Genomic DNA, 17,812 nt, shown 5'->3' with positions numbered 1-17,812 from the left:
CCTCTCTCTGTCTGTAATTATAACTCTCATGTTGGGTCTCAAGCCCGATGCTAGCCCCTGACCAGCAGGGGCAGCACAAGCACTCCCCAAAAAGGCGAATGGGAAGGGTAAGGTCAACAGGTGAACACACCACAAGCACCCATGAGTTCTGTCGAAGCAGGAACCACTTTATTGAGGAAGTGTGCAGACTTATAAAGCTTACGAAAGACATGCACAATAGGGGAGCCAATCAGTGAAAGGGTCATGCAGCCATGGGTGGACCACGCACAGGGGCACCTTAAGCAAAGTATAGAGATCATGCACTGTCCACGTGTCTGGAACTAAAGCAGACCTATCCCTGCCAGTGGTCTGATGATCATACGTAGCTTAATGGCAGCAGCCACAGACACACCCCTCAAACACCCACCAGGCACCATATTGTGATGGAGATTTTAGGCAATGCCCAACACTCTCAAATAAAATAAATAAAATCTTTTTTTTTTTCTTTTTTGAGAGGCAGAGTTAGACAGTGAGAGAGACAGAGAGAAAGGTCTTCCTTCCATTGGTTCACCCCCCCAAATGGCTGCTACAGCTGGCACTATGCTGATCTGAAGCCAGGAGCCAGGTGCTTCTCCTGGACTCCCATGCAGTTGCAGGGCCCAAGCACTTGGGCCATCTTCCACTGCCTTCCTGGGCCACAGCAGAGAGCTGGCCTGGAAGAGGAGCAACTGGGACAGAATGGATGCCCCATCAGGGACTAGAACCTGGGGTACCAGCGCTGTAGGCAGAGGATTAGCCAAGTGAGCCATGGCGCTGGCCAATAAATAAAATCTTGGAAAAAAAAAAAACAGGCTAGAGGGGAATTGAGATTTAGAACCCATGAATTAAGCAAAATACAGCCTGAGGGAAGAAGGTCCTTTCACAGGGTGTCCCTCAGGAAAGAGTCACCCCAACCGAGAACCTAAGTTCTGAGTTCTCTAAGAGGAGACCACGAGAATCCCCAAGCTCGGACCGGTGTCCCAGTTTTAAGCTGTTACAGATAAGCATTTCCCCCAAGAGCAGGAAACTGACTAAACATGCCAGGCCCTAAGAGGGGCATGAACTGGCCCAATCAAATACCCCAGGCCCTAAAGGGAGGAAGAAGCCTCATGAGCATCACCCCAATATGCTTGAGGTGGCAGAGACCTCTCTTACCAAGCCAGGGGGGTGAGAATTAGGTTCACTGTGGCCTGCAGTGATGAGATCTGGCAAAGGTTCTGTGAATGCATTGAGAAATGAGAAAGTGCAAGCAGATGAGAAAGTGATCTGGAGAGCATCTCTCAGTGCCATCTGAGTCAGAAGGGAAAAGGACATGGTGGGAAAGAGAAGGTAGGCGGGGCAGAGGCAGTAAAAAGGGAAAAGAGTTCAGAAAGGAGAAGAAAGTCTGGAGAAAGGTTGATATGCACAGCTCTTACCAAAAGGATACAGGAGTGGCTGATTGGGGCCAGTTGCCACAACACTGGCCCTGATATTGACATATCATATCATTCTCTCACTCCCCCCTCACATGGCACACCACACGTAAGGAGATGATATGAACTCACAGTCAGACTAAATTTATTCAAAGAAAATGAACTTGCAGAAGTTGACCAGCTGTCAGTATGCACAAAGACCAAACATGTGGCTCAAGTCCCAGACACCAGCAACCTGGGCCTTATTATATCTTAGGTGGGTTAGGGTAAAGGTGGGGAATAGTAGGTAGAGATGAGCATCTCCATATAGGTTTTCCAAGTTTTTCAAGGGCTTCCAAACCTGGAGAAGAATGTATGGGGTGAGGTGGGAACAATATAGGATGTGAGACAGGACTGGTCTCTTGAAAGAAGGCAGGGGTAACAAGAACCTAAAATGACTGAAGCTTATGTCCTTGTCCCATCATAAGCCAAAGCCAAGAGCCTGGAACTCCATCTGAGTTCCCACACGGATGGCAGGGACACAAGCACTTGGGCTGCTTTCCCAGGTGCATTAGTGTTCTGGGCTAGCTTAGGCTCAAACTTCAATTTCTTGCTCTTGCCTTTTACTTAAAGAAGAATTCTAAGTTCAGGCACAAATACAACATGCAGCATGATGAGGCTTATTTATAGTGAGAATACATAGGAACAAATAGTCTTTATTAAAGCAGAGTGTGGCAGGAAGGGGAAAGACAGACTCCCATACCAGCCTCTTCTGTGTCCACGAGGGGAGAGAGAGCAAGCTTGCATTCCCCTTCACCAAGCTTCTTATGAGCTTCCAAAAGGGCAGTGTGTACATAGTCTGCTTGACATGTGGGTGATAGGACTACCTGGGGTGGAGGAGGTGTAGCTTTCAGCTCATGAACTATCTATCTACCTTGAGTTTTTCCACATCATGAGCAGGGAGCTGGATTGGAAGTGGAGCAGCTGAAACTGCAACCAACATGCAGGTGGGATTGCTTGCATGCAGAGGTGGCTTAACCCATAGTGCCACAACACTGGCCCTGATATTGACATATCATTAACTAAAGTCTTTATTTCATTTTCAATTTCTCAGTTATTTCACAATATACTTTTTCTTAGTAACCACAAATTATCATTTTAAAATCAAAATCTAGACATTTTAATGATAAAAATAATACATGGGGTGGCATTGTGATTCTGCAGGTTGAGCTGTTGCTTAGAATACCAGTATCCCATAACAGAAAGCCTGATATGAGTCCTGCCTGCTCTTCTGTTCCAGCTCCCAGTTTCCTGGTAATGCACCTGGAAGGACAGACAGTGACCCAAGTGCCTAGATCCCTGTTGTTGTGGATTCGTTTCTGAGAGGAAGAGCGTGGTGGGGGAAAGAGGTGCAGAGTCACCACACAGACCCTGGGAGTCAGGTGAAAGCAGGCCTGAGGCAAGCAGTTGCTACAGCTGCTTATATAGTAAGGCAGCCAATCCAGCCAAGGGGCGGTCTATGCCCTAACCAATCACAGCCTGTTGCCAGGCAGTTTCCAAAGCCATCCAATCACAGCCTGTTGCCAGCCAGGCTCTGTTGCCAGGCAGTTTCTGAAACCATCCAATCACAGCCTGTTGTCAGTTAGGCTCTGTTGTCATGTGGTTTCTGAAGCCATCCAATCATGGCCTGTTGCCAGGCAGTTTCTGTTGCCAGTGGCCATCTTGGCATGACCTTCTCACCTTCTCGTTCCACCACATTGATCCCTATCACCTATGTGGGAGACCCAGATGGGGTTCCTGGTCTCTGGCTTTATCCTAGCCCACCCTAGATATTGAAGCCATTTCTGGAAGAAAACAGTAGATGGAAGTTCTCTCTCTCCCTCACTTCCTCAACTTCTCCCTCTTTCTCTCTCTACCTTTAAAAGTACATCTTTAGTAACAACACACATATTAGCTATTAAAGACTGCAGAAGAGTATAAAATGAAAGCATGACTCCCTTCATTCTATACTAGTCACATTTCCCAGAACAAACTACTCTTAACTATTTCTTACATTATCTTCTGAGATTTCTATATGCATATATACAAGAGTACTTTAAAGTATCATGAAAATGTAATCAAATGATTGAGTTTAATTTGCTGTAATTAATTTCTTTTTAAATTTTTATTTTTATTTATTTGAAAAGCAGAGTTACAGAGAGGCAGAGACAGAGAGAGTGAGAGTGAAAGCGAGGTCTTCTATCTGTTGGTTCACTCCCCAGATGGCCACAATGGCTGGAGCTGAGCAGATCCAAAGCCAGGAGCTTCTTCAGGTCTCCCATATGGGCACAGGGGTCTAAGGACGTGGGTCATCTTCCACTGCTTTCCCAGGCCATAGCAGAGAGCTGGATCAGAAGTGGAGCAGCTGGGACGCAAACAAGTGCCCAATGGGCACAGCAGGTGACAGCTTTACCTGCTGTACCACAATGTCGGCCCTTGTAACTAATTCCAAAGTCCATGCATACAAGAAAGTTTCAAAACCATTTGTGTAGTGTGTATTATGAAAAGAGGTGAATGAATTACAAGTTTTGCACCAAAATAATGTCATCTTTAATTCCATTTCTCATGAACTTTTTGAAGTGCCTTCATAAAGATAGTTGTGCAGAGTGCTGGCATTGTGGCATAAATGGGTTAAACCACCACCTTAATGCTGACATCACTTATTGGCACTAGTTTGTGTCCCAGCTGCTCCACTTCTGATCCAAATCCCTCTTTATGTGCCTGGGAAAGCAGTGAAAGATGACCTGGTGGAAACTCTTGGCTCCTGGCCCCTGGCCCCTGGCCCCTGGCTCCTGGCTCTTGGATTTGGCCTGGCTCAGCCCCAGCCATTGCAGTCACTTGGGGAGCAAATCAGCAGATTCACAGGGAGAGATGGAAGAGCTCTCCTTGCCTGTCTCTGCCTTCTGAATGAAATGACAATGAGTAAATAGCACTTTATAAAGAGATACATATGCATGTGTCCTTTTTTTTTACAAAGAAGAATTTTTTCTGTACCTTGTTTTACATAAGTACTCTGTCCCTACATCATTTTTCAGACCTATTACATATTTAGTATTTGACTGTACAGATATACCATAATGCATTTTCCCACTTCTCTGTCAATATACATTTAGGTTGCTTCTATTTTATTCCCATCTTCAACAATACTACAAAGACCTGACTTGGTCTTTATGTATTTGACCAAATATATGTTAGATAAATTTGCAGTTGAATCCTAGCAAGGGACATTTACATTTAAAGAACTTTGATCTGCCAAATTATCCTCCAAAGAGAGTACTGTGTTATTCTCCTGCCAATATGAGTTCAAGGGCCTGTTTCCCCACACCTTCCAAAAGTGTGTGTGATCAGAGTCAAAATTCCTTCCGATGCTTCCAATTTCCCATTTCTTCTGCTCTCTGTCTTCAACTTTTCTTTCCCTCTTTTTAGGTCTCTGATCACACTTGGCTTTTGCCAAACTAATCTGTGAATATGTTCTGCAATTATTTCCTCTCTACTTACCTTCTACACTGCCTTCTCTCACCCTCCAACCTCACTTTTCCTGCTCACAAACTTCCCTGATAGTTTCCCTGCAGCTCAGCACAACTGAACAGAAAATGGGTGCTCACTCTTTCCCTGGTCTCCCAACCTGCCATCCTCTTCAACCAACAGAGAATGTTAATCAGGAAACATGGGAATAATTTCATAGGAAATAACACTGCCTGTGGTGCTGGCTTCTAATACAAATTTCTTATACAGGAGTATGGTTTTGCATTTAATTACACCCATTCTCTACTGCTTATAAACATTATCATATGAAAAAACAGAAATGAGAGTTAACTATATCAGAAATTATGTCAGAAATTAACTCTGAATTTCAAAAAGCTATAATATACATGGTTAATTTTGGCAATCTGCACAAATGACCCGTGTCCTATTACTTTTTGCTTCTGAGTACTTCCCAACCTCTCTACTGACCTCCACCTCCTCCCTCCTCCTTTACTCCTACTCCCTTTCTCCATCACTGCCCCCTTTGCCCCTGGAGCTCTCTCCCTTAGGAAGCAGTCTTGTAGACTGACGTTCAATCATGTGAGAAATGTTACTTATTTCAAAATGGTTCTGTAGGACAGGCCTGAATGGCATTTGATGGCAATCAACTGACCTTCTAATAACCCTTAAATATGTTTCCAGCATACATGGGGCCAATATTGAGGCATAATATGCAAAGCCACTGCCTGTGACACTGACATCCCACATGGGCTGTGGTTCATGTCCCAGCTACCCTACTTCTAATCCAGCTCCCTGGTAATGCACCTGAGAAATTATCAGAGGATAGCCCAAGTGCTTGTGTCCCTGTTTCTTCATGGGAGACTTGGATGAATTTCCTGGCTCCCACTTTGATCCAGTCCAGCGCTGGCTGTTGTAGCCACTGAGGATGTGAACCAGTGGATGGAAGATTGATATCTGTGTGTGTGTGTGTGTGTGTGTTATATTTTCCTCTAACTCTGCCTATCAAATAAATAAATTTCTTTTTTTTTTTTTTTTGGACAGGCAGAGTGGACAGTGAGAGAGAGAGAGACAGGGAAAAAGGTCTTCCTTTACTGTTGGTTCACCCTCCAATGGCTGCTGTGGCCAGTGTGCTGCGGTCAGTGCACCGCACTGATCCAAAAGCAGGAGCCAGGTGCTTCTCCTGGTCTCCCACAGGGTGCAGGGCCCAAGCACTTGGGCCATTCTCCACTGCACCCCCTGGCCACAGCAGAGAGCTGGCCTGGAAGAGGGGCAACCGGGACAGAATCCGGCACCCTGACCGGGACTAGAACCTGGTGTGCCGGCACCGCTAGGTGGAGGATTAGCCTGTTGAGCCACGGCACCAGCCACAAATAAATAAATTCTTTTAAAAAGTTTTAGAAAGGGGTCCACACTATGGTGCAGCTAGTTGAAAACATCCCTTGTAACACTGGCATCCCATATAGGTACCAGTCCTAGTGGCTTCATTTCACCTCCAGCTCCCTGCCAATGGTCTGGGATCAAGTACTTGGGCCCCTACACCCAAGTAGGAGATCTGGCTCCTGGCTCCTGGCTTCAGTCTAGCACAGCAGAGGCTGTTGTGGCTATTTGGGGAGTGAACCAGAAGATGAAGATCTTTCTCTTAGAATAGAAAAAAGAGGGGTTGTCACTGTGGCACAGTAGGTTAATCCTCCACCTTCTGTGCTGGCATCACATATGGGCGCCAGTTCTAGTCCCGGTTGCTCCTCTTCCAATCCAGCTCTCTGCTGTGGCCTGGGAAAGGAGAAGATAGCCCAAGTCCTTGGGCCTATGCACCCATGTGGGAGACCCAGAAGAAGCTCCTGTCTCCTGGCTTCGGATCAGCAAAGCTCCGGCCATTTCAGCCAACTGGGGAGTGAACCAGCAGATGGAAGACCTTTCTCTCTATCTCTCTGCTGATAACTCTACCTCTCAAATAAATAAAAAAATGTTTTAAAAAAGAATAGAAAAAAGATTAAAATTAAGGAGAACAAATAAAAAAGCCCCTCTCTCATTCTGCCTTTCTGTTTAAAGAAAACTGACCACAAATATTCTGACTCAATTTGACATACGATGGAGCCAAGAAAGCTACTACTGACTTTGTCTAGTGCCTCCTCAATCCCTTTCTGCAGGAAAAACAATTTCTCTTGCTTTCCAAGCACCCAAAGCCAAAATGACCAGTGCTACCCAGTTTAACTCTGTTAAGGCTGCTCCAGCATTGAAGGAAAGAAGGAGGAAGGGACACAAATGCATGGTGCTTTAGATCATAGTTTCAGACCAGAGTCTCATGGTTGTGGGTGGGTGCTTTCTCAAGATGGAGTCTCAGGTGCTCCAAAATGGAGTCCCTACTGTTACTTCATTACCAGCTTATATATCTCATACAAAATATTTCTCTCTTACACATTTTATAAAACTTGCCAGAAACCTATAGCCATGAGGGGAATGATGTGCCAAGGACAGCCAGTTAACCTGACGAGTCTAAGCATCCGGTTCTCAGCTTTTTCCAAGTCATATTAACAGGCAAACAACATGGTTGCTCAGAAAGTGGTCTTACAGTTGTTTCATGGGTGTGAAGCAGCTCTTCCCACCAGAAACACAAAAATGCTGGTCCATTCACAAGCTCTGTGATAGGGAGGGCACTGGGGAAAAGGTCTAAAACAACACACTGGGGCTGAGAGGAGAAATGCTGTCACCCTAACACCCTCTATCCAGAAATCACTTTCTGTGTTTACTTCCTAGATGGCCTCATTATGCTAAATGAGTTTCATAAACTGGTAATCTGGTGACAATGACATTCTATCAGGACACTGGAATCACTCAGCTATTCATGTGAAAACTGCATTACACTGAAACTCACTCAGCAATAGTTTGCAAGGTCACTTCTTCTACTCTACATCTCTGTGGGGGGAGAGGTGAACTTTTTTCTTTCCCCTCTTCTTTTTGACTCCTCCTCCCATTAACAACTTGTACAGATGCTTCCACAGACCATGGTCTTTATGAAAATGTAGAACTAATATCATCCTATATAAAAAAATGTCATGGGTTAAACACAGAACCCAAAATAAGACAAGTATCTGGACTTCTTAGTTAACTCAGTGTGGGGTTCAGCACTGTGTCAGAGTGAGTAAAGCTGCCCCCTTCAGTGCCCGCATCCCATATGGGCCATGCCAGGTGGATTGTTTCAAAAGGGAGGGGGGAATTTTTTCTAAGTCCCAGTTACCCCACTTCAATCTAGCTCTCTGCTATGGCCTGGGAAAGCAGTAGACAATGGCCTAGGTGCTTGGGCCCTGCACCCAATGGGAGACCCAGAAGAAGCTCCTGGCTCCTGGCTTCAGGTCAGCCCAGCTCTGGCCATTGCAGGCATTTGGGGAATGAACCAGCAGATGGAAGACCTCTCCCTCTCTCTCTGCCTCTGCCCCTCTATATCTCTGACTTTCAGATAAATAAATAAATCTTTTTTTAAAAAAGTATGGACTGTAAGATAATCAGCCTGGTGGAGCACTGGGTGACTGAAGAACTCGGCAGAGAAAGTGTTACTTTTCTGTATTTGTGTTTATGGTTCTCCACTTCATGCAAATCCAGACTAAAATAGCTCCAGTTGTTGACCGCACAGTTCACTCTCACTTTGTAAAGGGATCCTTGACAGGCAATAGCAGTTGACATCCTTCCTAACAGGAGAAGGAAGAAGGGCTGACGACAGAAATTGAAAAGCAGACAATTAAATCATCAGCTAAGATTCTGTGGCCTCAAACTCCAGGTTGAAAAGTCTGTTAACTAAACACGGAAGAAGGATTAACCCCCAAAGTTACTGCTCACCCTTCACGCTGCTCCCTCTGGTGAAAAGCTCAGCACACAGGGCCACCACTGCCAGGTGTGTCCATGGGGAATCCAACACCCGATGAGGTGCAGAATGGGGGCCATGGAGCAGCTCCTATTCTGCCCTCCTTCCCACCCCTGCTGCCTCCCGCACCCCTCTGAAGGCCACTGAGCCCCACCCCGCAGAAGCAGCAGCCAGAAGGCATTCCATGACTCACCCGAAGTGGGAGCCGGGCTTATTTAAATAGAGCAAACTGGGAGCCTCACAGCCTTCCTTCCCCACCCTCTCACCTGCCCTGCTTGTGCAGTTGCCCTGACCGGTGCTCTCTGTTTTGTAACCACCACATAAAGCACATTGAGGAAAATTTGAGCAAGGTAACACGCGGACTAGTCGGGCACTGGGAGGCTGGGCACTGGCGGTGGGAGAAATGAGAGCCAAGGTCCCAGGCCTGACCATGCCCTGGGAAGCCACCAGGATCACTGAGAAGCGAGTGAGCCACATGGCGGAGCCGCCAGCCGCCCTCTCACCACCCCTCTCCCACACACACATCTGTGCCCCTTCTGTTCTCCATACTTGCCATGGAAAGTCCCGGGAGCCCATCCCCCTGCTTCAGGACACTCAGGGAGCAAAGCAGAGAGTGTGGGGCAGAAAAAGTCCCCGGCATGTGGGACCCACAGGCGGCAGATGAAGAGGCACAGAAGCAGCGGGTGGTGGCTCAGGGTGTCTCCGCAGACTTCCTGGGATTGTGTGCAGAGCAAGAAATGTAGTGAATGCGGGAGAAGGAGCAGCGTGGCCTCTCAGGCTGACTCCGATCCATGAATGAACTTCCTCTGTTCTCAACTCCGCACTAGAGGGCAGGCACCGACGTGCACGTACACACACGCAGGCACAGGTACTCCCACGTCAACACGCACAGGTATTCGGAACCCAGAATACATCAGGGCACCTGGCGACTCTGGGAAATGGAGTCCAGGCTGCGCAAATCTAGATACCGGCAGGCGATCCCCTAGGGCTTCAGTGTGGAGTGGATGGAGAAATACTGGCCAGCAGAGGGCATTCGCTCTGTTCACATCCCTCCTTTTCCTTCCCACCCCAAAATCTTAAGGATCAGTTGGTGTTCTTTCCTGAATCAAATCTTAAAGCGTGGCACTCTCTTCTGTAACTGATCCCAAATCCTGGCTCCTTCATAACCTCTGTCTTCTTCCAGAAACATCTTACAGGTTGCATTGTTCCTGGAAACTTCTCTCACATAGTAAATGATTATGAAAGCAATATACCTTTTAGCAGAGGTGTAGAGGGTAGAGTTTAACATGCAGATTTGATAATACAATTTTATTTGTGTTTTATTGATATTTATAGTTCTTCTCAAATCAGTTTACACCATCTTTTAATTCCTCAAGCATAGAAACAAAGAAGGGAACTGGATACTGAACTAACATTGCTAAGTATCTTCTAGGAGCAAGATTAAGGGACTAAATACCTTACCTCATAGCATTTATACCTTGGATTAATTCTGGAGACAGTATAATCAGGAGTTCACTAAGGGGAAACTGAGGTGCAAAGAGTTTAGAACTTGCCCATGGCAATATCATTAAAACGTCTACATTAAAGGCTAACTAAAATATAATACTGGTCTAAGAAATTCTTTTGTCTTGGGGCTCAGTTTCTAAAACCCCAGATTTGTCATCTGGGGGAAAAAATGAGAGACAGGGAGGCTGGTGCCATGGTGAAGCAAGTAAAGCTACCTCCTGCAGTGCTCGCATCCCATGTGGGTGCTGGTTTGAGTCCCAGCTGCTCCACTTCAGACCCAGCTTTCTGCTATGATCTAAGAAAGCAGAAGAAGATGGCACAGTCCTTGCTTCCCTGCACCCATGTGGGAGACCTGGAAGAAACTCCTGGCTCCTGACTTCAGATGGGCACAACTTCAGCCACTACAGCCAGTTGGGGAGTGAACCAGCAGATGAAAGACCTCTCTCTCTCTCTGCCTCTCCTTCTCTCTGTAACCTTTCCTTTCTTTTCCTAGTGTTTCCTTTCCTTTCCTGTCCTTTCGTTTCCTTTCCTATCCTGTCCTGTCCTTTCCTTTCCTTTCCTGTCCTTTCCTATACTTTCCTTTCCTTTCCTGTCATTTCCTGTCCTGTCCTGTCCTTTCCTGTCCTGTCCTGTCCTTTCCTTTCCTGTCCTGTCCTGTCCTTTCCTTTCCTGTCCTGTCCTGTCCTTTCCTTTGTTTTCCTTTTCTTTTTCTTTTTCCTTTTTTTTTTTTTGACAGGTAGAGTTAGACAGTGAGAGAGAGACACTTTCAAAACCATGTGAGGAGAAAAAGCCCCACCCCACCAGAACCCATTCATCCAAGGATACAGCAGAAGCCTCAGAGGCTGGCCTCACTGCATATTTGCCAACAGGGTAGGCAGGGCACAGAAGGCATGAAGATATTTGTGGTCTCATGGTGCTGGCTCCAGCTGTTGACACACAAAGAATGGGTGATAGGCAGGAGTTTGAGCTAGCTCTGCCTCTGACTGGCCAGCACTTCAGCACGCATGGACCAAGTCTGCATCTGGAGTGCCTGCTGAGGTCAGGGGATACACAGGGGCCTACAGTCAGAGGAAGTCTGAAGCACTAGCTTCAAGGTTGGAGAGTTGCCATAGCAACAACACTTTTAGGGGTTGATGTGACAGGGACAGCCCTGGTAAGGTGAGCTGGTCTCCTGACCCCATGTCTTTCCCTTTATGCTCCTCTGACCTACAACATGAATGAGGCTCTGACAGAGGGAGAGTGGGGCATGGGATTTGCAAGGCAGACTGGTGAGCAAGTGAAGCAATCTCACTTCTTACCTGGGACTACTAGAGAAGAGGAGAGAGTTGCAGGCTAGAAACAGAGCAGAGAGACAGCAAAAATAATACATCCTGTTGCCCCTTCCCCAAGACGCACAATTGACCTCTTCTTAAATCAGAATTGTTAGTAGTAGTGATGTTGGAAGTTGTGAGTAAAGAGCCCAATGTGGCTAATTTTCTGGGGATTTGGAGTTCTGTAATTAGAGCTGGACTTTGTCACTGGTGGTGCACACTGTTGTCTCTACTATTGTCCACGGCCACTCTTATGGCATTTACCCTGGTTGGACATTTCCTCTGATTCCCAGCTGGAAGGCACCAAACATGAATGCCTTTAGCTAAAGAGTGAAATCTAACTGAAATGCAGCAGATTGTGACTGGATAGATTTTTATTGTAGAATTTCTACCAGAAATCACCTTCATCAAAGCATGCTTTGTTCTGACTTTATCATACACAGTGATGGAGCAAGGACAAAAGCCTTGGATCCCTGTTGACCTCTTACATAGCAACAAGCAGGCCCCTGTTTTTCGGCCTTGCCAATACAGCTCCAACCTACTTTAACCAGGCCTGTCCTGCCTTGACTTTTGGACATGTTACTATCAGAAGACTCCTGCTGTCTGCCCAAGATCTCTCTCACTCCTCTCAAGCTACCTCCCCATATCTCAGCAGCTCAGCCTCACAGTCCAGCCTCAGCCTGAACCTCTCCCAGCTCACACTGTGATCTCAAGTGACCCTGAAATCTAGCCCAAACTCTCCCTCTTTCTCATCAACCCAGCATCTCCAAGCCCTTTCAGTCCATTTTGTTCTATATAAACCACTGTTCTGTAAGGCAGGGGGTCTTTTCACTGCTGTATGCTCACTGGCAACTCTCTCCCATGCACTCACCCATGCATTGTCCTATATGAGCACTCTAGGGAGGGATACAGGAGACATCAAGTCTCTGCAGCTGCATGAAGTGTTGATTGGGCTTATAAGCTCAGAGTAGGGGAACTCAAGTGTGGCCCACTGGATACAATCTGATAGCACAGTATTAGTAAAAATCATAAAATAGTATTCATTGAGTCATTATATGCTAGACATGGCTAGTAGTGTTTTAAAATGTGTTGTCCCATTTCATTTTGCTTAAGCACAAGATACTATTATTATCATCATTTTCCAAGTGAAGAAGAGTGGAGATTACCCAAGATGCTATTGCTAAGCAGTGGCAAAGCCAGAATTCAAACCTGGAAGCATTTCTTAATGATGATGGTTCCTTTTTGTTGGATTTGTGAGAGTCTGGTTGATTATACACACTCTATACACTATCTACACACTCCAGAAGGTTTTACTTTTTTTTTTAATTTTTTGACAGGCAGAGTGGACAGTGAGACAGAGAGACAGAGAGAAAGGTCTTCATTTTCCATTAGTTCATCCTCCAATGGCCACTGTGGCTGGCGCACCACACTGATCTGAAGCCAGGAGCCAGGTGCTTCTCCTGGTCTCTCATGTGGGTGCAGGGCCCAAGCACTTGGGCACATCCTCCAGGCATATCAGTAGGGAGCTGGACCACAAGTGAAGCAGCTGAGGCTCAAACCAAAGCCCATAGGGATGCCAAAGCTGCATGCAATGGCTTTACCTGCTATGCTACAGTGCTGGGCCAAGATTAAGACTTTCAAAAGTCCTTATATATGACCTAAGTTACAGAGAGGCAGAGGCAGTGAGTGAGGTCTTCCATCTGCTGGTTCACTCCCAGATGAATGGCCAGAGCCATACCAATCTGAAACCAGGAGCCAGAAGCTTCTTTTGGGACTCCTATACAAGTGCAGGGGCCCAAGGATTTGGACCATCTCCTACTGCTTTCCCAGGCCACGGCAGAGAGCTGGATCTGAAGCAGAGCAGTTGGGACTCGAACCAGCACCCAATATGGGATGCTGGCATGGCAGGCAGTAGCTTTCCTGCTAAGCCACAGTGCCAGACCCAAATGTTCTTAAATACAGGTTTTTGACTAATTTTGATAAAAATTTCCAGAACTCTGAGGGAAAGAAAAAAAAAACTTTTTTAGAAAAAGCACTAAGGGGCTGGCACTGTGGCACAGTGGGTTAATGCTCTGGCCTGAAGTGCCGGCATCCCATATGGGTGCCATTTTGAGACCTAGCTGTTCCCTTCCTATCCAGCTCTCTGCTATGTCCTGGGAAAGTAGTAGAAGATGGCCCAAGTCCTTGGGACCCTGCACCCGCATGGGAGACCTGGAAGAAGCTCCTGGCTCCTGCCTTTGGATCAGGGCAGCTCTGGCTGTTGTGGCCAATTGGGGATTAAACCATCGAATGGAAGACCTCTCTCTCTCTCTCTGTCTCTCCTCTCTCTGTGTAACTCTGACTTTCAAATAAATAAATAAATTTTTTTTTTTAAAAAAAAGCACTAAAATTCTAAAGGAGAGCAATGAAGAATTAGTTATAAGAATGAATAAATCAAGCCGGTGCCGTGGCTCACTAGACTAATCCTCTGCCTTGCAGCACCAGCACACCAGGTTCTAGTCCCGGTCGGGGTGCCAGATTCTCTCCCGGTTGCCCTTCTTCCAGGCCAGCTCTCTGCTGTGGCCCGGGAGTGCAATGGAGGATGGCCCAAGTGCTTGGGCCCTGCACCCCATGGGAGACCAGGAGAAGTACCTGGCTCCTGCCTTCAGATCAGCGCAGTGTGTCGCCCACAGCACGCTGGCTGTGGCGGCCATTGGAGGGTGAACCAATGGCAAAGGAAGACCTTTCTCTCTGTCTCTCTTTCTCACTGTCCACTCTGCCTGTCAAAAAAATGAATAAATCAAACAAATTTATGGATTTTTGTTTTTATTTAAAATATTTTTGGTTCTGTATTTGAATGTTTCATCTAAGTTCTGCAATATATCTGTACTTTCTATCGTTTATTAAGCTTTGATATACTTTTGTATATAGATGGAGTGTTCACCTTTTCCCTAATTAATTCCTCTAAAATGTAAAACTTTTAGGAGGATTTTTGGTTTCTTATTACATTGTGATTGTGTGAGTTCAGTAAGAATTTGTACTCATGATGTCATGTTATAACTGAGAACATTAGCATATTACAAATTAAGCACAGAACACATGGCTTCAAGTGTTCCTAGACTTTCAGTGAGTAAATAGAAATTGTCACTTCTTAGCCTCCCAAACATCAAAACATTAGATACTGAAGTCAAAAAAGAAAATATAAGGGGCTGGCACTGCAGCAGAGTGGGTGAAGATGCCACTGGTGATGCCAGCATCCCATTTGGACACCAGTTCAAGTCCTGTCTGTTCAATTCTGGTCCAACTCCCTGCTAATCCACCTGGGAAAGCAGTGGAATATGGTCCAAATCCTATACCCATGTGGGATACCCAGAAGAAGCTCCTGGCTCCTGGCTTCAGACTGGCACAGCCCTGATCATTGTAACCAATAGGAGAGTGATTTAGCAGTTAGAAGACCTCTCTCTCTCTCTAAGTCTACCTTTCAAATAAACAAAAATCTGTAAAAAAGAAAATATAATTCCTTTTTGCATTGGATTTTTAGCTTGGAGAGATTCTGAATCATAGCTCATTATATATGTTTAATGCAAATAAAAAATAGATTATAATGCACTTGCTTTTTAATTGCAACTTTGTTCATTGTTTTTAGATTTGCTAATTTTAGAAGTTTTATGGGGGGCTGGTGCAATGGCATAGTGGGTAAAGCCATTGCCTGCAGTGCCCATTCAGACACTGGTTCAAGTCTCAGCAGCTCCACTTTTGATCCAGCTCTCTGCTATGGCCTGGGAAAGCAGTGGAAGATGGCCCCTGTGCTTGGGTCCCTGCACCCACAGAGGAGAACTGGAAGAAGTTCCAAGGCTCCTGGCTTTGGATTGGCCCATCTCTGGCTGTTATGATTATTTGGGGAGTGAACTACTGGATAGAAGACTTCCTTTCTGCCTTTATCTCTATGTAACTCTGCTTTTCAAATAAATAAATAAATAAATCCTTTTTTAAAAAATGTTTTATGGGGCTTATTAATGTATGATTAATCAACATTTCTAGTTTCCTTATATAATGTCATTATAGTATAATATTCTACTATTACCTTTTAACTCTGTTCTTTGTTTAGGATGACAACTCAATTTGTTATATTCTTTGGTTTGGTTACATATTTTTCTTTTTTAAAAGATTTATTTATTTGTTGGTATGTCTGAGTTACATAGAGAAGGAGAGGCAGAGAGAGCGAGCGAGGTCTTTCACACACTGGTTCACTCCCCAGTTGGCTGTAATGGCTGGAGCTGTGCCAATCCAAAGCCAGGAACCAGGAGATTCTTCCAGGTCTCCCATGTAGATGCAGGGTCCCAAGGATTTGGGCCGTCTTCTACTGCCTTCCCAGGCCATAGCAAAGAACTGGATCAGAAGTGAAGCAGCCAGAACATGAACCAGTGCCTATATGAGATGCCCGCATTGCAGGCGGCATCTTTACCCACTACTCCACAGGGCCAGCATTGTTATATATTTTTCTTTTGATCTTTGTGCCTCTTGCCTGGCAGAATTTTTCAGAAGTATAATTCCCAGCATAATACTCCTGGCCTGGCACTTTGAGATAGTGAATTCTGGCTACATAACAGATATAGCTAAGTTTATTAATGGACTGCAAGTAAAGCTAGCCTGAAGACCACTCCTTCTAAACCCTCATTCTTGCTCAAAGTTGGCTAAAAATGTGCTCACACTGACCCCTTCTCATCAAATGTTTCTCTCTTACATGGGTCTGGATCAAAAACCAGGTCAAATAAAACGTGGAAAAATTGGAACATGATCAGCTGCATTTTCAGAAATGGATTTTGTTCACAAGGAGGAAACAAAAATCAAGATGCAATGAGTAATTAGTGTCAATCCTAAATCAGATTAGATGAAGCAGGGTGGTTATAAAGGAAGGGTTTTTTAATGAATTATTGTTTGATAGTAACTATAACAGAACATTCTGTTAGAACTATATCCTCTAGAGAGGGCTCCCATTTTGAAGGAGACATGCTAACTAGATGTGATACTTAGTTTTCTCATACCTAATGCTAGAAATTTTGTACAGCACTCACAGTGAACTTCTGAGGAAGTTCTTTGACATTGTTGTTCCTGAGAAGCTGGGATTAGGATGCAGAGTACTAATTCAAACTTTGGAAAAATAAAATTACCGATGCTGTAAGATTGATCTGGGCATTGCCACGTGAGGCTGGCTGATATGTCTCAGAATAACAGTCATTTGTGTACTGCAGGACACAGAGTAGCTCACTTTTGGCCAACCCAGCACAATACATACAACTCACTGTGTGTGCTTCCACTCCTGGAGCAAAGGTTACTGGCTCATTTTGGGCTATTTGGAAGATATTAAGACATATTATTTGAAAACCAAAATGTTACTCTGAAGCTATAAATTTTTTTTGACAGGCAGAGTTAGACAGTCAGAGAGAGACAGAGAGAAAGGTCTTCTTTCCGTTGGTTCATCCCCCAAACGGCTGCCATGGCAGGCACACTGTGCCCATCTGAAGCCAGGAGCCAGGTGCTTCCTTCTGGCCTCCCATGCAGGTACAGGGCACAAGCACCTGGGCCATCCTTCACTGCCTTCCTGGGCCACAGCAGAGAGCTGGACTGGAAGAGGAGCAACCGGGACAGAATCCAGCTCCCCAACTTGGACTAGAACCCTGAGTGCTGGTGTCACAGTAGGAGGATTAGCCCAGTGAGCCATGGCACTAGCCTGAAGCTATAATGCTTAATCCAGTCACCTTGCCATGAGACCCCTCCAGGGCACATATATGTGAATAATTTTATGATATTGAACAGGCTGGATCTGAGCAATATCCCTTTAGCAGAGGGGGGAACACCCATTCCATGTCATAGAAAGCCCATGGGTCTGACCTCGCTAAGGCAACTGCAAATGGGACTTGAAATTCAATAAACCTGTAGCAGGCTAAATCTTTTTTAAAAAGATTCATTTATTTACTTATTTATTTGAGAAGCAGATAGAGAGAGAGAGAGAGAGATCGTCCATCCATTGTTTCATTCTCTAAATGGCCACAATGGCTGGAGCTGGGCCAATCCAAATCAGGATCCAGGAACTTCTTCCGGGTATCCTGAGCAGGTACAGGGCCCCAGGACTTGGGCATCTTCTACTGCTTTCCCAGGCCATAGTAGAGAGCTGAATTGGAAGTGGAGCAGCTGCAATGTGAACCAGTGCCCATATGGGATGCTAG

Source organism: Oryctolagus cuniculus, chromosome 8, assembly GCF_964237555.1.
Source record: "Oryctolagus cuniculus chromosome 8, mOryCun1.1, whole genome shotgun sequence".
In the NCBI taxonomy this organism is placed as follows: domain Eukaryota; kingdom Metazoa; phylum Chordata; class Mammalia; order Lagomorpha; family Leporidae; genus Oryctolagus; species Oryctolagus cuniculus.
Note: the sequence above shows the minus strand (reverse complement) of the source record.